Raw genomic sequence first — 23,281 nt, forward strand, 5'->3', positions numbered from 1 at the left:
GTTTAAAGGGGCTCTTACTAATGCTGGATTGTACACACCATTACCCGTACCTGAAGCCCCATGGTTTGATGTCAGTATGGATTTTGTCTTGGGCTTACCTCGTACACAGCGGGCGATGGATTCCATTCTTGTTGTGGTTGACAGATTTTCAAAGATGGCTCATTTTGTGGCTTGCTGGAAGACAATGGATGCTACTTGGATTGCTCATCTTTATTTCAGAGAGATTGTGTGTTTACATGGTGTTCCACAGTCAATTGCTTATGATCGTGACACTAAGTTCATGAGTCATTTCTGGAGGAGTTTGTGGGAGAAACTTGGAACGAAATTGAATTTTAGCAGTGCATACCATCCCCAAACAGATGGTCAGACTGAGGTGGTGAATCGGAGTTTGGGAAATCTTTTGAGAAGCTTAGCCGGGACTAAACCAAAGCAGCGGGATTTGGCATTACCTCAAGCAGAGTTTGCTTATAACCGATCGAGGAATAGAACCACCGGACTGAGTCTTTTTGAAATTGTCTATGGTCGAAACCCATCCGGAGTACTTGATTTGGCTCCAATTCCACGTGTGGGTCGCTTCAATAACAAAGTTGATGAGATGGCTGAACATCTTCGAGGTATCCATGAGCAGGTGAAGCTGTCCATACAGGATAGTAATACTAAGTACAAAGTTCAGGCAGATAGTCATCGACGCCAGGTGTTGTTTGATGTTGGTGATTTTGTTTGGGCAATATTAACTTGGGATCGTTTTCCAGCTGGGGAATACAATAAGCTAAAGGAGCGGAAGATTGGACCTTGTGAAGTGCTGCAGAAGATCAATGATAATACTTACAGATTGTGCCTCCTGAGCCATTTGAAGACCTCTGACGTCTTCAATGTAAAACACCTAAGCCCTTATTTTATGGAGTCAGATGAAGTTACTGTGAACTCGAGGGCGAGTTCTTTCCAACCCGGGGCGACTGATGCAGGAGGATCCGAGTCGAGTGATGCTGATTTGTCAGATAGTATGATGATGGTGCTGAGATACCATGAGATGGCGGATCGGCGCAAAGATGGAAAGTGAATCACCATTATTTCCTTAATTGGGGGAATTTGATGCGTCTTTGGTAATTTAGCCATAACTTTGGTTACGGTTATTGGAATCGCTATTATGACTCCAATCCGGAAAGCTCTCTTCGGCGCGCACGTCGTGGCCACCCAACTATGCTTGGTGGACATCAATTTTGAGCCCAAAATCCACTGTTTTCCTTTCCAAAATTTAATTTTAAGTTATTTTTTACTATTTATGGTAATATTTCGTTTCCTTTTTTCCATATGTTAGAAAACTTGAATTGAGTCAAATTTTTGGCAACTTACTTCTTTTACTTAATATTTTATTTTGGTATAATTTTGGGATTTTGCCATTTTTGGTAATTTTCCCATAATTTCGTATTTCGCAGCTATTTAACCCAGCTTGTAGGTTAGTTTTCATCATTCTAGATTATTAATAATATTGAGTTGAATTTAGAGTATTTTCTCTAGTTTTTTGAACGTTTTCTGTCATTCTTTTCTTGCGAATCATATGCTACAACAAGTCAATAGGATAATCACTATCCTACCCGGCATCACAATAGGTGCTCAAGAAAGCACTAATGGAGGCTTGGGCAAATGGGTTTGAATGAAGTGGAGTCTGTTTCATGTTGGTGGCGAAGCCGTTGACGGTGGAGCAAGTGGCGGAGGTTTTGGATCTATCCCAAAAGTTTATTGGATTTTTTTTTAAATGAAGTTTTCAAGAAAATAATAATCATAATATATATATTTTTAAAAGATTTTAATTCAAATTAGTGATGGAAATAGCGATGAAAATTCATTGGTAACCATCAGCGGACTTAATTTGTAGATAATTTGAGACCGAAAAATTTCATATAATTTTTCAAATACGATTCATAACAGCTTGCTAGTTTATAAAATAATTTTCTAAATTTTGTTTTATTCCTTTTTCTTGTCAGAATTTATATTAAATTTGTTGATTTTTTCGAATCAAAGTCATTTTTGACCAAATACATTACTTAGGTAAATTCACTTTGTGCATGAGGAGGAACAAAGTTTGGTATATGGGATTGTTTAATTGGAATCGTTTAGACTATTTTTTTGCCGAATTTGTTTTATAGTTTAGATTTTTTGTATTTGGTGCTGTGTGTCATTTGTATAGAAAATGATTCGATTGGATTATATTTGAAAGGCCTCATTCAAAGGCGAACGAGTTTGAACTTGTACATTTAGGAAGAATCCATTTTCATCCTTGAGGTAAAGCTCCTTTGCTTTGATCTTCCTGAGGAATGTTAATCACCATTCTGCTGTCCAAGGGACAGTGAGATTTTTACATTAAATTGTAAATCAAGGTTTGTTTGTAAAGAAATAAATGAAAGCACAAACTTTGATGTAGACTTAAATTTGGCAAGATTTGCGCAACATTAACAAGAAAACCAGACACCGTATTTTTCCATTCATCAAAAAATTTTTGATGGATTATTCATGCAAATGCTAATACAAGAATTAAAGGGTGTTTGCCTAGGCTCATCATTATATGATAACGAGGAGTATGACTAGGACGCACGAAGTGTGATTCTTTATGGACATAGTAATTTTACTTTTATTGTACCTTTAGCTAGAGGCGAGCTAACTTCTCTTTCTAAATTTGTATTTTATTCATGTTGGCCTTAGTACTGAAAATCATGCATCAGCCCAGAAAATCTCCATCAACCCCCAGTCCTTCTTTGGCACCCCTAAAGCTGTCCAAACTGCAGGAGAAGCATCTACGATATTATTAGCGCATGGTGGCTGAAAGTCGTGCTCAGAATCACACCCCTTTGTAGAATCACATTCATCCACCACCTTAGCTTTCACACTCTTCCCATTTGCATGAATAATGATGTTTCTATTACACCTTTTCACATTATTCTTCAGCCATCCGGTGGACAGTGCAACCACCTTTGTTTTATCAGAGTGGAATTTTCCATCGCATTCTGAAGGTCCGCCTCCTTCTTCACCCTTTTCGAAGCTGTTTAAGGTCAGAATCGCTTTAGTTCGCCCTTTCACCAGGGGTGGAGAGTAATAAAAGAAGAGCATTTTGTGATAAATAGGAAGGAATTCATATTGATTTTGAATTGTAATTGTACAAGACATTGCCCCTGATTTATACACGGTAGTAAAGCAAAAAAAACAAATCTGTACAGCACAAATAAAAATAATAGCCTGCAGCATCCCATGTGTAGTCCTTATCATAGACTTCAAATATGGCAAGCCTGCTTCATTTTCTTTATACATCAGAGTCTTGTTTCCATTCCAAGCAAAGTCAAAACTGTCATATGGGAAGCTACATCTGCACAATCTGATTTCCTTCAGAATTTTTTCAATAGAGAGCACTTGTAAATATTATAAAGCTTGCCTTCTTTGCAGCACTCTGAATCATTATCTGCGTTGCATTGGTTTTTCGGGGGTTTCTTTCCTCTGATTTTCCCACTAGGGCTGCATTTTTGTGCACTAGATAAGGAACAGGCCATAGCTAAAATCATGAAAAGGAACACCAGAAAATGCCTTGTGCAGAAAGGTATCCTCTCTCCCATTTTCTTTAACTTCTTCAAGCAAAGTTTATATAAAATGTGATAATTCTCTGCTACATTTCTACTAAAGCTTATATAGAAAAGAGGATCGAAAAAGACCTTTTATTTTTTTATTTTTTTTAATGAAAATAATTGTTATTCTTGTAATGTACATCATAGCTGAATAATATATGAAACGAGGAACTGATGCAGAGGAACTTACTGAATTCTTCTGCTGTAATTGTTATTTCACTGTAGTACTAAATTGATATATACTGTTTTTAATCCATTCATGTCAATGTGATATACATTATAGTTTGTCTTGGGGCTCTTGGCCTTCACTGAATATACAGATAATTCCTCCTCGAATATTCAGCACAATCAAACAAATAACAGATTGAGTGCAAGTTGGCCCTTGCAAGGAATCCCTAGGTTATATCAACATATTATTAATAATTATTGTTTATTCAATTAGGAAGTGTTAACTAATGAATACTGACTAATCCACACTTCAACATACAATTTTGACAGTCTTAAATTTCCTTTAGCCTAATCTATACCTCCAGTTTACTCAATTTACTGTTTTTAGTCTACTGGCCAGAGCGCCATGTGTAGAATGGAAAGTCTAGACTAATTGGATCAAGAGATAGTTGATATATATGGGATCATCATGAATACAATTTTAAGAGGACAATTTACATTTGTTGCAAGTCATATAATTTGAATAGTAAATCATTTGATCAAATGATCAAAGGGTTAAGATTTGAAGAGTAAAACATCATGAAAGGTACTTTGAACTCAAAACTTTTTTTATGCTTTTTTAAATGTTAAGTATTAAAAGAATATGCATTACACTATTAAAATTTCAACACGTTCATAGTATTCATGTAACATCAACAAGAAAATGCCATTAATTATGATGAAATGAAGTCTAACGATTTCAACTTTTTTTTTCCCTAGAATATTAATTGGTACACATTCTTTTCAACTAGCTAGAATCAAATAAAATTATATTTAACTAATATATTTTTCCTTATTCCTTATGTTTTTCCCCCTACCTTTAATAAGATGGAAGAATTTATATTTATAAATATTTCTAACAAAGTATATATTAAATTGTAATGCTATAATTTATTTATTTAATTTTATAATATTTTTTAAATAAGATTCCTAACAACTTAATTAAATTATTTTCTCCATTTTTCATTCCCTTTTCTAGTCAAAATTTTAGATTAAATTTATTCTTTTTTCAAATCAAAATCTTTTTTAACCTCAATATTATTTAGAAAAAAGGGCAGAAAGAAAGGGGAACAAATATTTTTGGTATATGGTATTGTTTTGGAATCTTTTGTAGACTATATTATTTGCTTTTGAATTTATTCACAGTTAAAGATTTTTTATTTGTTTGAGTGTTATTTGCATAGATGATGATTCTTGCTCACAGGTGAAAGTAGTAGAATTTTGAAATTTTACCATAACAAAATATGAACTTAATGAGACACAAATCAGTATTTATACTAACAAACATCGGAAGAGTTAATTTGAACAAGCTGGTGTTATAGTGAGCTTATTCGACATTATTTGACTTTTACCGTGTATCAGATGGATTTCGGCCTGGCCAGACAAGTATCTAACTGCCAAATCTTCGTCAGCTACACATGTGCGTAAATCGTTCTATGGTGTCATTTTCTCATAAATCTATACGACATTCTAGTTAATTTATACCGTATGTAATTCTAAAACTGTGTGATTGCAGGATACTAAAGGAAATGATGTTAACTTGGGCATCTACAAGGGAAACTTCTTGCTGATAGACAGTGGTATGTTCTGGTTTATCTTAATACTTTGTTCTGATTAGACCAAAAATCAACTTGGAATCTATTCATTTTTGGCTTCACATAATTTACTCCAATTGATGCTAACATGAAGAAGTTTTACGTGAAAGTCATTCTTACTTTTTGGTGCTAAGTTATTATTTTAGGTAATGTATATTTTGAAGTGTACTTGAAACCCTATGTAGTGTGCAGTGGACATGAAATACTGTATTCATGATCATACAGGTACATGTCCCGTAATAATATCTCGGGGTTTGCAGTGAAAATTTTGTATATATATGGTTATCGGAATATTTTTTGGAGATAAATAATCGAATAGTTATTTCATTTGGACATGACTTTTTGAAAAGATAAAAAACTATCTGTCTAGGCAAACGGTCATTTTCAGGATAAGCTTTGTACATAAGACAATTTCTTGTTGTATGCAATGCAACCTCATTGAATTACAACGGCGCAAATTTCTCAATTAATATTGCACTTTTTCCCTTGGTTGACACATGAGTTAGCTTGATCGAATTTATCTGAAAGTACACTTGTGGACAATTTCCAGATTCAGACAGTTCCCTCAATTGTTATATTTAACTGTTCTAAGTAATGATTTATTGTAGTCTATTTTTGTATTAGCGTGAGTGAACTTTGACACTCATTTTCATAAAGGAATTAGCAATCTTATTTTTGTGTGCTGCAGTGATCTTACCACTTCAAACTACACAGAGTTGACAGATCTATATCAAAAGTACAAGGATCAAGGTTTAATTTAGTTGATGATTCTAGCTTTTGATATTACACTTGTTAGGCATAATAAATTCAAGGTCAACTACATGAATCTAATGAATCTTTTCTCACCATTCACTACTAAAAAAGGAGGCAATAGAAATAGAATTTTACAGATAGAGGACTTTCGTTGCTATTATAGTCGGAATTACAACAAATTAGCAACGGATTATTATTATTTTATTATTAAACATTAAATACTAAATTAACGACATAATTACCAAAGGAAAACTTTCGTTGGTACAATTTTTTTACTAATCCGTCAATAAAAATTTGAAAATAAAAAATAATAAATTAAATAATTTAGTGACAGAATTTCTCAACGGATGATTTCGTTGGAAATCTTTTTAAAAAATCGTAAAATAAATTACCAATGGAAAAATCTTTTGGTAAATATTGGAAGTAAAATTTTATAAGTATTAGATAGTTACCAACGAAAAATTCCGTCAAAAAATTCAAAAAATTTCAACTCCTGCCTAAAATTTTCATTTCCCTCCATCCAATTCTCCCTACATTGCAGCCCTCCCTCTCCATCAAAAGTTTAAATTTTAAAATGTGTTTCACCAAAATACCACTTCTTTAAGTGGAAGGTCCATGTGGCTATCGGTGCGTTTCACCAAACTAATCCTTGCACTGAGTAAACTGTAGAGGCAAATAAGAAAGTGGTTTCAATATCATAGTAATCCTCCTGTTGCAATCCTTTCCGATTTCTTTCTTGGTTGGACTCATCGTCTAGCCCGAAAAATTGGAATCATCTTTTGACAGTCTCTGGAGAAATCCCGAGGCTGCAAATCTAGGGAGTGAAATTAAATTTTAAGATTTATCGAATGCTTCGAGCTTTTCATGGGACCCGGTTCCTTCATTGATCTAGCGATATAAGGAAGCAGAATCAGATCCCAATTTGGAACTGCAGAAAAACAGCATGGTTGCAAATGGTTTGAGTTGGGGGTATATTTTCAACACTTTCTATGAATTGGAGAATGAGTACTTGGAATTTCTGAGTAAAAAAGTCGGGTATAAGCGAATTTAAAGTATTGGGCCGCTAAATTTACTTCATTAATTAGAACAGATGAATGTAAAATCTGATTCGACTAATGGCGAGATTTTCTCATGGCTTGATGGGTGTCCTAATTAGTCAATTATGTATATTTATTTTGGGAGTCAAAACGTGCTAAAAAAAGTGCTAATGGAGGCTTTGGCAAATGGGCTCGAACGAAGTGGAGTCCAGTTCACGTTGGTGGCAAAGCCGTTGACGGTGGAGCAAGTGGCGGAGGTTTTGGATTTGTGCTAAAATGTTTACATTTTATTGGATTTCAGTCTTTAAAAAAAAAAAAATATTTAATATATGAAGTTTTCAAGAAAATGATAATCATAATTTTTTTTTATTTTAATTCAAATTTGCGACGAAAATAGCGACGAAAATTCATTGATCCATCAGTGGACTTAATATGTAGATAATTTGAGACGGAAAAATTTATTGCTAATTAGCGATCGAAATAGCCGTTGGTAAACACCGATGAGTTCTTCCATCGCCAAATTACCGACGACATAAGTAATTTGTCGCTAAATTAGTGGCGGGGATATTACAATTGGATTTTTCGACTGATTAATTCCGTTGGTAAGAAATTTAAGGCATCAGCAACAAAAATTTCCGTCTTTGATGCTGCATTATTTTGTAGTGATTTCGTTTAATATCATTACTATTAGAAGTTTTAGAGTAATTCGTAATCTTCAAATAACTCAATTCCAAATTGAACACATCAACAACATAGGAGGATTCAAAGAATGGTTAAATGGATAAGACTTACAATTCAAGTTGTATACTAAAGTTCAATATTCAAAATATGCAAGCTGGAATTTTGAATCAACATCATGCAGCAGCCAGGCAGCATTCTGATGATTCAAATACAGCTGCAAATACAGATTCACCAGCTGCAAATGATGAGAAAAAATAGCTATTATCTTATTGTAATTGTAAAGAATTATTAGAACTAGCTTACTCCATGTTCTCTATAAAAGGAAGGTATTCATCTAATGTTATGTATGTAGAAGTGATAGAAAAATCTCCGCAAAAGACACAGAAAGAGTGTGCTGTAGCAACTCCCTTGTAATCTCTCATATTTCTCATAACTATGCTTCTGGAACTTATATGTATATGTTAATGTTGGAGATGAGCACTCTATTTGAGGGTAACATCACTTGGAAGGCCTCTTTTAAAGGCAAACGAAAATTGAACTTGTAAATTTGGGATGAAACTGTTTTCATGAGAGGTTTAAAACTCGTTTGATCTGCTTGAGGAATGTTAATCACAATTCCGCTGATGAAGGGACTATTATATTTTTAAAGTAAATTATATATAAAGTCTGATTAATAAAGAATAAATGAAAACAAAAACTTTAATTAGACTTAAATTTGGCATGATTTGTGAAGCATTAACAAGATAACCAGACACCATATTTTTCCATTCATCCGATTAATAAAGAATAAATGACAATAAAAAGTTTGTTTTGACTTAAATTTGGCAGGATTATAAACGAAAATACTAATTCAAGAATTATAACATGTACGCCTATGCTCGCGAGCACTCATTTTGAGGGTAACTTAATTTGGAAGGCCTCTTTCAACGGTGAACGAAAATTGAAGTTCTAAATTTAGGGAAAAAAACATTTTTCATCCCGCAGGATTAAAGCTCCTTTGATCTTCTTGAGGAATGTTAATCACCATTCTGCTGATCTAAGGGACTGTGCGATTTTTACATTAAATTGTAAAAAAAGTTTGATTAATAAAGAAATAAATGAAAGCACAAACTTTTGAAGTTGGCTTAAATTTGGTATGATTTGTGCAACACTAACAAGAAAACCGGACACCATATTTTTTCCATTGATCAAAAAAGTTTTTGATGGATTATTCATGAAAATACTAATACAATAGTTAAAGCATGTTTGCCTATGATATGGACGCACGAAGTGTAATCCTTTGAACAGAGAGAGTTTACTTTTATCATACATTTAACCGGAGGTCAGACTCAACTCTCTTCTTAAATTCGTAGTTTATTTGTGTTTTCATTGATATTGAAAATCACGTATCAGCCCAGAAAATCTCCATCAACCCCCAGTCATTCTTCGGCACCTCCAATGCTTCCCAAACTGCAGGAGAAGCATCTACGATATTATTCGAGCACGGTGGCTGAAAACCATGGTTGGAATCACACCCATTTGTAGAGTCACATTCATCCACCACCTTGGCTTTCACACTCCTCCCGTTTGCATGAATAAAAATGCTTTTATTACACCTTTTTACATTATTCTTCAACCATCCAGTGGACAGAGCCACCACCTTTGTTTTAACAGAGTGGAATTTCCCATCGCATTCTGAAGCCCCATCTCCATCTCCACCATTTTCTAAGCTGTTTAAGGTCAGAGTCGCCTTAGTCCGTGACACGACTCGTTCCAAATCACCCTAATGGACCAAGAACGTAATGTGCACCAATAATAGATGCTAATTAGATGTCAAATCCACCACCAAGATTGACTATAAATTATTACTAAATATACGTCATATAAGATGCTTATGAGAATAAAATAATACAATGGGCCCAAAAATATTTATTTCTTGCTTTATCAAAATAAATCATGTCACTCAATATGTCGTGTGACTATGACTCTAAATCATTAGGCTTCTCAAACTATCAAGAACCAATTGTTACCTGTAAGGAAAATTATGGAAAAATATATGAGTTAATAGCTCAATAAGTGAAAATTTTCAAAAATAATTATACTTTTTCATTTATACACTTTTATCCAAAACCGAGTTTACATCATTCAACAGTTCAAAGTATAACATATAATAATAATTAAGATGTGAGACAACTCATAACACTGAAAAATATCATCTCATAGTCATGGTATAATGATCAACTCAAATCGATATCATCATCTCATCACATTACATGTAATCTACAAAAAATGTATCATCTAATTGAAATCTGTAATTTGTCATTCAAGCTAAACACTTTTGTCACAGGCCTTTGGCCTCCTCCGTGAATGAAAGCTGGTTTCAAGTACTTTTGGTAATCAGTTCTAGAACATAGTCAAGACCCATCTGTGAATTAGAAAAAGTATATAATCACGAATACTTTTCTGATTGATCTCAATATCATATGTATTGCATTCCAATTCATAATTATTCCATTTATGATTTTTAAATTCCACATATATCATAGTGAAAGAACCTTTCATAACAATCATGTAATTGAACAAATAATTCACGTAAACGCACATATTGTAATAGTATAATCAATTAATAAAATATTTGAAAATATGTAAGTTTTTTTCAGTCACCAAGTTGTAGATTGATCGTGACGTCAATCTTCTCGTCACCTCCTCACGTTCAAATACAAAGTATGACATTTTTGCACTCGTCCCAAGAAATCATATCTCCTCACCGAGGTACTTTAAGCATTTTTCCTACCAATAGAAATGATAATTTATTAATAAGAACTTGGAGTCTTTTATTTTCAATGTAATGTCATAATCCCAGTTAGGGTCACTAATAACATATCAACCTTTATATGAGTTATTTCAACACTAATCACCAATATTTAATTCTTAATTTGGTTTTCAAACTAAAAATCCAAGGAAATCAAAAGATTACCAAACCCAGCAATGAATATCCAGACTACTGAACTGTGGCGCCATTTTCTGTATATTGGAAAGTATCACCGTAGCCATTGACAGAAATAACACTTTCTGGATAAAATTTCAAAAATAGCACTTGTGCATGATTTTTAAATTAATTAAAAACACCAAAATCCAACTCGACTCCATATCTCACTGTAATACATCATAAATCAAGTGTTTTATATCATATACACAATAAATATAAAGATTTAAGCTCTAATTTACAAACTCATTTCATACTTCTTTCCTTTTAACACAAATCTTCCAATATATATTTTCCTTCTTGTTTAATACCTAAGATACATATCAATAACCTTTAGTTCTTGCTTAAATTTGAATATAAATAATTATTTATAAATCCTAAAACTTTAATTAACATGCCTCTTAAAGGAAGGAGTTGTTGAAAAAATGAAGAATCAAAACTTGTAAAATCAGCATCTACTTTTGTCTTTTCTTCTTTTTCCCCCTTTTCCCCGCTTCTTGATTCATCGCTGCTCTTCCCAATGAAATGGGTCTCATTTCAATTAAATAAAGAGGAAATTACACTCCACCCCACCTTTAAAGATCTGTGTTCTAAAATCAGATGGAAAGTTTCACATTTCACAAATAAGATATTTCATTTTTAAATATTAAATATATAATTTTCATTCTACACCCTAACAATTTCTCCCTCATTTCTCTCTCTTCATCTCACTCGCACCTCATCTTTCTTCACTAGAGCCACCAACACTGCCTATCGCAGCCAGCTAAGCATTGTCGGCTACTGCAGTAGGGCGCTGCGTGTCATTCATTGCAACGTCTCGACACTGTTCCTTCAATTTGCGTTGGGTTCGGGCACATCGAATGGTGGTGGCACGGGTTTGTGGATTCTTGATTTTCCTGTTCACAGCACTGCGGGTTTGTTGCGATTTTTGATGTGGTGATTGTTTAGGCAGTGATAGTGTGCTATGGTAGTAGTGGCGGTGGCGGCAGGTTTATGGATTTTTTGGTAAGGGTGGTTTGGTGTGATATAATTGGAGATGGTGGCGGTGGTGTACAATGGTGGTGTGTTGTGGGCATGGTGATGGTGTTGTGGGTACTGTGGTGAGGTGATGGTGGTTCTGGTGTTCGTGGTGCTCATGATAGTGGTTGCTGTGGCGACAAATTGTGGTGGTGATTGATGGTGGTGGTGGTCGCTGTGGTGATTGATGGAGATGGTGGTCGTTGTTGTGACGACGATTGTTATGGCTCTGGTGGCGGTGATGCTCTGTTGTGGTGATGAATCTGTTGGTGTGTTGTGGTGTTGACTAGTTGTCATGAGGTAGTGGTGGCGGAAATGGTGATAGCGATGGTGGTTATGGTGGTCATGGGTGGTATGAGATGGGATTGGATGCTTGTGACCAATTATTTTGTTGATTATGACCAATAAATGATTAATTTGTAATATGTGACTTAAAAGTTTTGATTGTGACTCATAATTGATTAATTTGTGATCGAAAAATTAATTGTAACCAATTAATCTAATAATTTGCAATGAATAAATGAATTATGACCAATAAAAGTTTTGATTTTGTGACCGGTAAATAATCCGTGACTGATAATTTGTGATTTGTAATATTTGTGATTTGAAACCAATAAATAAATCGTGATTTATAAATTTTTTGATTTGTGACCGATGAACAAATTGTGACTTATAAAATTTTTGAATAATGATCGTAAAATAATCTGTGATACAAAATTTTTGACTTATGACAAAAAATAATAAGTGACTAACTAAATTGTTAATTTGTGATCAAATTGTATAGATCTGTGACTTGAATATATGTAATTAATAAAATAAATAAATAATTATAATAAAATATGATTTTTGAAGTTTGAAACTTGTTTTATTGATTTTGAAATGTGTGATACTTAAACTCTTACTTAATGAATTTTTCCCTTAAATAAATGGGAAGCAATGCAATAATTAACATTATCCCCACAACTTTAGTATAATTTGTGAATTAGACCCTAATGTTCCCACAATCACCAATTAGTCCCAACCAATACCATTTGCTTATAATGGTCCACATGAAATTATTTTACTTAACTTAAATCCTTTTTTACTCTGACTTTGACCAATAGAAATTTTTTACTTTGACTATAGTGAGTGGAGTGCAACAGCCAGTCCCTTTACCAGTGGTGGAGTGAACTTGGAAGTGTCGTAAAACTTGCCTTCTATGCAGCACTCCGAATCATTCTCTGTGTTGCATTGGTATTTTAGGGGTTTCTTTCCTCTAATTTTCCCACTAGGGTTGCATTTTTGTGCACTAACCAATGAACAGGCCAAGAAAAAATCATGGAAAGAAACACCAGAAAACTCCTTGTGCAGAAAGGTACTTTCTCACCCATATTCTTATTCAAGTAAAGTTTTTATATAAATGTTTGTTGATTCTGCGCAGCATTTCGAACAAGACATATATTCTTACTAAATAAACAATTGATGTTCTTCTTGTAACGTACATCACAGCTGGATAATATATGAAACAAGGAACTGTTGCAGAAGAACTTACTGAATTCTTGTCCAGTATTGGTTATTTCATTGTATTAATAAATTGATATAGTCTGTTTTTAATCCATTCATGTCAATGTAATATACAGTAGAATTTAGAGTAGCTGTCTTGTGGCCTTTACTGAATATACTTACAAATTCCTCCTCGAATATTCAGTACGTTTTATTTACTAGAATCAAACAAATACCAGATTCACTGCAAGTTGTCCCCTGCAGGGAATCCCTAGGCTATATACATATATATTATTAATAATTAATGTTTATTCGTTTAGGAAGTTTTAACTTATGAATACCGACAAAGCCATGCTCCAACATGCAATTTTGAGTCTTAAAAATTTTTTTAGCCTAAATTTATGCCTTCTGGTTTATTAGATCGAGTGTTTTTAGTCTACTGGCTAGAACCTATAGCCATGTACACAGTGTAATACCCAAAAATACGTACAATATATATTATGTGGCATAAATGCAAGTTTTGAGATTCTAGGGTAACTTATTGACTTTACCATTTAATAGGAACTTTATGCTAATACCTAATGATTGAAAATAGGAGTTTTAAAGAAATTACAATTTAATATTTGGATATGTATTGAATTATTATCGAATTATTTGATATAAAGGTGTTTAGATAATTTTAGAATTTTAACATATTTATAATTTGAAAATAAGAGTTTTAACGAAATTAGAATTCAATATTTGGTTATATATTAAATTTTCGAGTTTTCGAGATTTGTTCATAAGAATTTTCAATACTAAGTAACTCAAATATATAAGAGATCTAAAGAATAGGTATGAATTTCTCTATATGTCAAGTGTGTTTTCACTTTTTAAAATTTTAAATTAAGTATTTTTTGTGCTATTGTGTGATCCAAATTAAAAATGATAGTGTGGGTAATACCATAGGGAATTATTATGTATATCTACACAGAAATTAACTATAAGACTAAATACCCTGAGTGAAGATTGAAAATAAATATGACCTAAGGAAGAATAAGACGGTCAGGTTTCTATTCCACTAGAAAATTATATTATGTGCGTATTTTACTTGCTATTTTATATTAAATTATGAAAATACTGGCATGATATCTATATTGAGTGTATTCATATGCATATTCAAAAAAAAAAAGGTTGAACCCCAACCTTAGGGGCCCCCACCGACCCTGTCCTGGGCCATAGTGGAGGAGGTAAATCGCAGGATGTGCCTCCCAGTAGCCAGGGTGGAGAGCACATGGATAGGCCAAGGCTGTTAACCCATATGGTAACTCCCGCTTGCAACAAAGTCAATTCCACCTTGCGGGGAATCGAACTCTGCACACTGCCGGCTGAGCCCTATCCGCCCTCCTCTTTGTCACTGGGAGATATGCCCTGGGGGCAAGACACGTACTTTAATTTTAACCTGAGCACGTTTCTTCAGTAAAAAATTTCAAGAACCCTTACTGAGCATGTGCTTCATGGGGTGATTGGAAAATGAGTTTCCTTCCTTTCTACTTTTTTGATCGAGAAGAATGCTCTTCAGATGACCGTACGTTGGATCTAGCTGTGTGAGAATTGATTAGTGATGGGAATATAATTAAAAGATATAAGTAAAGGACAATTTATAATTGCTATAAGTGTCATAATTTGCAAAATCATATTTGGTCAAACGGTAAAAATTTTGCAGAGTTAAAGAATTGTCTCGAATCATATAAGATAGGTTGAGGTTGCAAATTTTGAACTCAAAATCTTTGTAAAAATAAGCATTCCTCTATTTAAATTTCAACATGTCTGTATCATAGTATTTCAACTTTTTTCCCGGAATTCTGTACACATTTCTTTTTGTACTATAATCAAACAATATTATATTTAACTCATATTTTTCCTTTAGTTTTTCCTATTTCCGTATGTCTTTTCCATACTTTTAATAAGGTGGAGATGTTTATCTTTATAAAAATTTCTACAATGTTCAAATAAAATTATATTAGTATAATTTATATACTTAATATTTTATATAATTTTTCAAATACGATTCATAACAACTTGCTATTTTACAAATAGTTAAATGATTTCTCCATTTATCTTTTGTTCCCTTTTCTAGTTTTTTTTTTCTTAATCGAAGTCTTTTTGACCAAAAATAGAATTTAGATAAGATCACTTTGTGCAGAAAGAAAGATGAAATTTTCTAAATTTCTGCCATCCTAACATCATTTTTTGACTCTACCCCTGTAGCGGATTTGTTATTCATCCTGGGAAGTTGCCTCCTGAATTCTAGACCACTCTTTCCCAATTTAAAATCATGTCTAGATCTCTTTTGTTTATTCTTGTTATTATGTGCTTTCATTGTTGTGATAGTAGTTATTTTTTGTGGAGGTCGACCAATGGGTTGGCCATGTTGATAGATGACAGTGACGGTAAATTGACTTGAAGATGTTTAGCATTTTGATTGGTATTTTGTTGGTGAATTGAATTAAAGATACTTGGAATTGAATAGAGAAGGACGAGGAACCATTGTTGTGTCACCTTTTTTTTTTTTTTTTTTTTAATTTTTGTCACTTTATTAAGTTTGTCACATTTTTTTAATGTTTGTCACTTTTTTTAGTCGCATTCTTGATTTCTATTACTTCTTTTTTAGTGTTTGTCATTTTTTTTCAGCCACTTTCTTAATTTCTATCACTTTTTTTAGTGACAGATATCACTTTTTAATAAAAGTGACATTTTATCGAATTTTTTAATTAAAAAGTGATACTAAACTTTTAAAAGTGAAAAAATGACACAATGTCACTTAAAAAAAAAAAAACAAAGTGACACAATTTTTATAAAAAAGTGACATTGAAATTTACACAATACTCTTTATTTCCAAAAAACTTTTCATATGATTTTTTGAAACACCCCTAATTTAAAAAGTATTTTTGAAAGTTGCCCTTACATAAAGACTAGAAGGCATTTATCCAATCCATAAACAGGGAAAGATACCTACTTTAATTTTAACATGAGCACGTTTCTTTAGTAAAAAATTTCAAGAACCTTTACTGAACATGTGTCTTCGTGGGGCGAGGAAAACGAGTTACCTTCCTTTCAACCTTTTTGATCCAGAAGAATGCTCTTCAGATGACCGTACATTGGATCTGTTTGAGACAATTGATTAGTGATGGGAATATAATTAAAGATTTAACTAAAGGACAATTTATAATTGTTTAAAGTTTCACAATTTATAATTGTTTTAAGTGTCTTATAATTTGCAAATCATATTTGGTCAAATGGTCAAACGGTTAAATTTTGCAGCGTAAAGGAATTGTCTATAATCATATAAGAACTCAAACTCTGTGTAAAAATATGCATTTCCCTATTTAAATTGAGCCGAGTTGGGTGTATAGAACCTCAGTTCACAAACCTCTTACAGAGGTCTCACATATGAGTGGGATCAGAATTTTATTTTTTATTTTTTATTACATCGGGTCCCGCAATGGGGCCGACCCTTTGTGAGACTTCTGATTTTCTTCTGTAAGAACAATTTTGTTTTCATTTAAATTTCAACATGTTTGTATCATAGTATTTCAACATTTTTCCTGGAATATTATGTGCACATTCTTTTTGTGCTATAATCAAACAATATTATATTTAACTCATATTTTTCCTTCAGTTTTTCCTATTTTCGTATGTTTTTTCCCACACTTTTAATAAGATGGAGATGTTTATCTTTATAAATACTTCTACAATGTTCAAATAAAATTATATTAGTACAATAAACTTAATATTTTATATAATTTTTCAAATATGATTCATAACAACTTGCTATTTTACAAATAGTTAAATGATTTTCTCCATTTCTCTTTTGTATCCTTTTCTAATTAAAATTTTAGATTAATTTTTTTTAATCGAAGTCTTTTTGACCAAAAATAGAATTTAGATAAAATCACTTTGTGCAGAAAGAAAGAGGAACAAATAACTTTGGTATATGGGGTTGTGTTGGAATCTTTTATCAAATATTTTATTTGTTTTTAATTATATTTTATTGCTTTAGATTTTCGTATTTTTTCTGGGTGTCGTTTGTATAGAAGATGATTCGATTGGAGGCGATTTCTCGTTCATAGGTGAAAGTAATAGAAGTATGAAATTTTACCATAGAAAAATATGAACTTAAGGAGACACAATTCAACATTTTTTCTTATAAGCACCACTATAGTTAATATTTTACAAGCTCATGTTATAGTGAGCTTCGTTTGATATCAGTCCACTTTTATCGAGTATCACATGGAAATTATAAATTACATACTAACACCTCATATTTTCCTTAATATAAATTTGAAGGAACAAAAGAAGGTTTCCCTTATACAATAGGTTTTGTTTATAGCTTAGAGCCAAAATGCTGGACCTCTAAAAGTGTTTTGAATATATTATTGTCTCACACAATTACAATACAAACTGGTTGGGGTATTTATACAGTTTAGGAATGATGATATACAAAGTAAAATAAGCTATACAAAGATGATGCATGATTTATGGGATAGATGTGCTTGAATCATGTAAACCATATGCTTAACTCATGGAATTTGCTTGGAGAAGTTTTCTCTTGATTGCTGGAATTATGATCTCTGATTGGAATGACTGATGCACTATTACGCCCTCGCAAGATGGAATCCTCGTCAGAGATTCCAATCTTGGATCTTAGTAGCTAAAATCGAGAGCGAGGAAGAGACTTTGTCAGCAAGTCAGCTAGTTGATCATTGGTGGAGACATGAGAAACCTCAAGAAGGCCTTTGTTGACATAGTCTCGTACAAAGTGTAAATTAATAGCAATGTGTTTCGTCCAAGAGTGATGCATGGGGTTGACACTTAAATGAGTTGCACCAACATTATCACAGAGGAGTTTAGGAAGCCTTGTGAAATGAATGCTTTTTAATCGAAGTCTTTTTGACCAAAAATAGAATTTAGATAAAATCACTTTGTGCAGAAAGAAAGAGGAACAAATAACTTTGGTATATGGGGTTGTGTTGGAATCTTTTATCAAATATTTTATTTGTTTTTAATTATATTTTATTGCTTTAGATTTTCGTATTTTTTCTGGGTGTCGTTTGTATAGAAGATGATTCGATTGGAGGCGATTTCTCGTTCATAGGTGAAAGTAATAGAAGTATGAAATTTTACCATAGAAAAATATGAACTTAAGGAGACACAATTCAACATTTTTTCTTATAAGCACCACTATAGTTAATATTTTACAAGCTCATGTTATAGTGAGCTTCGTTTGATATCAGTCCACTTTTATCGAGTATCACATGGAAATTATAAATTACATACTAACACCTCATATTTTCCTTAATATAAATTTGAAGGAACAAAAGAAGGTTTCCCTTATACAATAGGTTTTGTTTATAGCTTAGAGCCAAAATGCTGGACCTCTAAAAGTGTTTTGAATATATTATTGTCTCACACAATTACAATACAAACTGGTTGGGGTATTTATACAGTTTAGGAATGATGATATACAAAGTAAAATAAGCTATACAAAGATGATGCATGATTTATGGGATAGATGTGCTTGAATCATGTAAACCATATGCTTAACTCATGGAATTTGCTTGGAGAAGTTTTCTCTTGATTGCTGGAATTATGATCTCTGATTGGAATGACTGATGCACTATTACGCCCTCGCAAGATGGAATCCTCGTCAGAGATTCCAATCTTGGATCTTAGTAGCTAAAATCGAGAGCGAGGAAGAGACTTTGTCAGCAAGTCAGCTAGTTGATCATTGGTGGAGACATGAGAAACCTCAAGAAGGCCTTTGTTGACATAGTCTCGTACAAAGTGTAAATTAATAGCAATGTGTTTCGTCCAAGAGTGATGCATGGGGTTGACACTTAAATGAGTTGCACCAACATTATCACAGAGGAGTTTAGGAAGCCTTGTGAAATGAATGCCTAGTTCTTGAAAGAGAGATATGAGCCAAGCGATTTCAGAATTAGCTGTTGCAAGAGCACGATTTCCTGCCTCAGTTGAGGAATGTGCAATTGTACGTTGCTTTCGTGTACACCAAGAGATAGGATTGCTCCCGTAGAAAATAACAAATGCAGATGTGGAGGTGCGATCATCAGCATTACCAGCCCAATCGGCATCAGAATAAGCAGTAAGTGCATTTCCATCATCCCTGGAGAGCTAGAGACCATGGTGCACCGTTTGTTTGAGATAACGTAGGAGTCGCTCGACAGCATTCCAATGTTGCTCTGTTGGTCGATGCATGAATTAGGCTAAACGATTGACAGGAAAGGCAATATCTGGCCGTGTGAGGGAGAGATATTGAAGACTCTCAATTACTCGACAGAACTCAGTACCATCGCTGGCTGGTGAGCCATCATCAAGGCGGAGATGAGCAGTGGTAGCCATCGGGGTACGAACTGGTTTTGCTCCTTCTAAATTTGTTCTGTAAAGGAGATCCCGCACATATTTTTGTTGGCTTAAGAACAACCCATTACTGACAGGCAAGACCTCAATGCCCAAGAAATAATGTAACTGGCCCAAATCTTTAATCGAAAATTTGGAACCCAAGGATTGAATGATGAACTCATTGAAGTCTGTCAAATTGCCAATCAATATAAGATCATCAACATAAACAAGAAAATAAGCCACAATATCATCATGAGTATAAATGAATAAGGAAGAATCTGATTTGGATTGATGGAACCCCAATTTCTGGAGATAACCACTGAGGGTGGTGTACCAAGCCTTTAGGGCTTGTTTTAGCTCATAGAGAGACTGGCGAAGTTTACAGACATAATTTGGCTTGTCAGAGTCTATGAAGCCAGTGGATTGAATCATACAGACATCTTCATCAAGTGTACCATGGAGAAAGGCATTATTAACATTCAATTGGCAAAATGCCCAACCACGAGAGAGGGCAATGGTGAGAACAATCCGGATTGTCGTAGGTTTGACAACTGGTGAAAAAGTCTCCTTGTAATCAAGGCCAGGTCTTCGATGAAATCCTTTAGCCACCAATCAGGTTTTATAACGATCAATGGATCCATCAGGATGTCGTTTCACTCGAAATACCCATTTGCATCCAATTGGTTTGATTGTCGGTGAATTAGGAACAAAATCCCAAGTCCTATGGCGAACAAGTGCATTGAACTCATCACTCATAGCCTGACGCCAGTGGTAGTCCTTCAGAGCCTGTCCCTCACATGTAGGTTCAATAGATTGTGGCATTGGATGTTTGGTGGCAGTGAACATCCGTTTGGGCTTTCAGATATTATTCAAGCCTCTTGTGATCATTGGATGAGTATGAAGTGGCAGTGAACCAGATGGGACAATAGGCTCTGGTGAAGCATCTGTAGTAGTAGGTGTCATGCCAGATGGGTCAGTAGGTGATAGGCCTGTGGGTGGACAGGACAGCACGGGTTCTGCTTGCAAAAGGTGAGAAACAGGCGAGCTATGGAAGTTAGATTGAGTCGTAGCTGATAAGGCTGGCACATTTTGGATCGGGCTAGATGATGTCGGTAGCAAGATGGGCCGTTGATCAAGGTGAGTAGTGGACTTATCCATGGGTTGAATAGATGGAGTAAGAGAGGTGTATGGGAAAACTTATTCATCAAACGTGACATGATGTGTAATATAGACAAGATTAGATGTGAGATCAAGACATTTGTAGGCACTTTGAGAAGTAGAATATCCAATTAAGATGCATGGTTTGGATTTTGGGTCAAGTTTATGATTGTTATATGTTTTAAGCTAAGGAAAACACTAACAGCCAAAAGTTCTTAGTTTTAGGTAATTGGGTAATGTACCAAAGAGACGAGTGAATGGTGGCTTATGGCCTTGTGCGGTGGGGAGGCGATTGATAAGATAAACTGTAGTTTGAAATGCAACAGCCCAATATTTGGTAGGCATGTGGGCTTGGGTGAGGAGGGTTTGATCGGTCTCAACAATGTGTCGATGTCTTCTTTCAGAAAGGCCATTTTGTTGTGGAGTGTGGGGGGGGGGTGTTGTATAGTGACCTATTCCATGGGCTTGGAGATAAGGTTTAAGTCCTATATATTCACCACCATTGTCACTGTACAAATTTTTAATGGGTCGACCGAATTGCTTTTCCAGGAAGACATGTAATTGGGGGAAGATTTTACCAACTTCTGATTTTTGATGATTGGGAAAGAACCAACAATAACGTGTGAAATGATCAATGAATATGACATAGTATTTGTGGCCCTCGTGAGATGGGAAAAATGCCGGTCCCCAAATATCAGAATAAATATATTCAAATGGAGCAGTTGTATGAATAGTACTAGAATGAAAAGGCAATTGATGACTTTTATTAATATGACAAGGATGAAAAACTTGTGACATAATTGGAGTACTTAAAGGAAGAGAATGCTGTGAAATTATTTTAGAGACTAGGCGGTGGTGAGAATGCTCTAGACGACGATGCCAAATGACACTAGAGGTTTTCTCACTAACATTGGCTACAATGGGAAAGAGCCAGTCTGGTAGTGTAGTAGGTAATGGGTAAATGTCTTGTTCAAACCTTCCTTGAAGTAGAATCGCCCCCGTTGTCCAATCCTTCACCGAAAAATAATCAGGACGAAACTCAATTAGTACACTATATCTTTTGGTGAATTGATGCACAGAGATGAGATTTTTATGAATGTCCGGAACACATAATGTGTCATTGAGTTTAAAATTATGAGTAGGCGAATGTAAAATAAGGAAGCCAATATGAGTAACGGTTAAACCTGAACCATCACCAATTACCATTGCGTTAGTGCCATCATACTCATAATGGATAGATAAATTACCAAGCTCTGAGGTAATGTTATGAGAGGCACCAAAGTCTAGCAACCATTTTGTAGACTTCCCTTTGGAGCGGCCAACACAATTAGCCGAAGCGGTCTGTAGTTTTGGACAATATTTAGCAATGTGTCCAATATCATCACAATATTGACATATGGGCTTACGTCGGGGCTTGTTGAACCAATGGGCCCGTTGGTCAATCTGACTCGAAGAGCGAATGTGACGAGGAACAATGAAACGGGTAGGCCGAACCCCATCACGACGTGCAGCAGGATTAGCAGTCACCACAAGAGATGCAGAGGAGGCCTCGAGGCGCTTGAGATAGACTCCACGACTGACTAGTATGTCATGGAGTTCTTCAAAGGATAGGGATGATTCCCTGGTGCGAATGGGGGCAACAACATCACGAAATTCTGGCCCCAAGCCGTGAAGTACATAAAGTGTGATATCATCAGTTGAAAGAGGAACGTCGATAAGGCTCATTTCATCAACTATAGCCTTCACAGCTTGCATATATTCAGAAATACTCCGATCACCACGCTGCAACGTGGTGAGACTTTCTCTCAATTGCATGACTCGAGTGCGAGATCGATTAGCATAGAGACGGGACAAGCGCTGCCATGCTTCCTGTGAAGTTTGAGCAGTAGCAATTAATGGCGTGATGGCTTCAGCAACGGAAGCAAGGATAGCATTAAGGAGAGGCTTATCTTGTCGAAACCAAAGTTTAAATGCAGCATGTGCAGTAACATGCGTAGATGTATCAGGCTTCGATGGGCATGAGAGAGTACCATCTAAGTACCCCATGAGATCGTAGCCATGAAGTAGACTGGTAAAGGTAGCACTCCATGATGGATAATTGGAGGAAGTAAGGCGCTGTAATTGATTAGTGTTTATGGCAATAAGGGAGCTATTTTTATCAGAGAGAGACCCGCTAGTTGGGTGAGAGACAACGGCTGACTGGAGGGGGAAGAGTCATCTGATGATGCCATAGCAGCAGAAGTTTAGATCGAGATTCTTGTTAGAGGGAATGCTCTAATACCATAAAAGTGTTTTGAATATATTATTGTCTCACACAATTACAATACAAACTGGTTGAGGTATTTATACAGTTTAGGAATGATGATATACAAA

General features: G+C 34.5%; 1 pseudogene; it reads right to left on the minus strand.

The window, feature by feature from the left end:
- Positions 1 to 2,644: 2,644 nt before the first annotated feature.
- On the minus strand, positions 2,645 to 13,236 carry LOC111398176 (annotated as a pseudogene).
- Between the last annotated feature and the right edge of the window lie 10,045 nt (positions 13,237 to 23,281).

The sequence above is a fragment of the Olea europaea genome, chromosome 8 (genome assembly GCF_002742605.1).
Source record: "Olea europaea var. sylvestris chromosome 8, O_europaea_v1, whole genome shotgun sequence".
Classification (NCBI taxonomy): Eukaryota; Viridiplantae; Streptophyta; class Magnoliopsida; order Lamiales; family Oleaceae; genus Olea; species Olea europaea.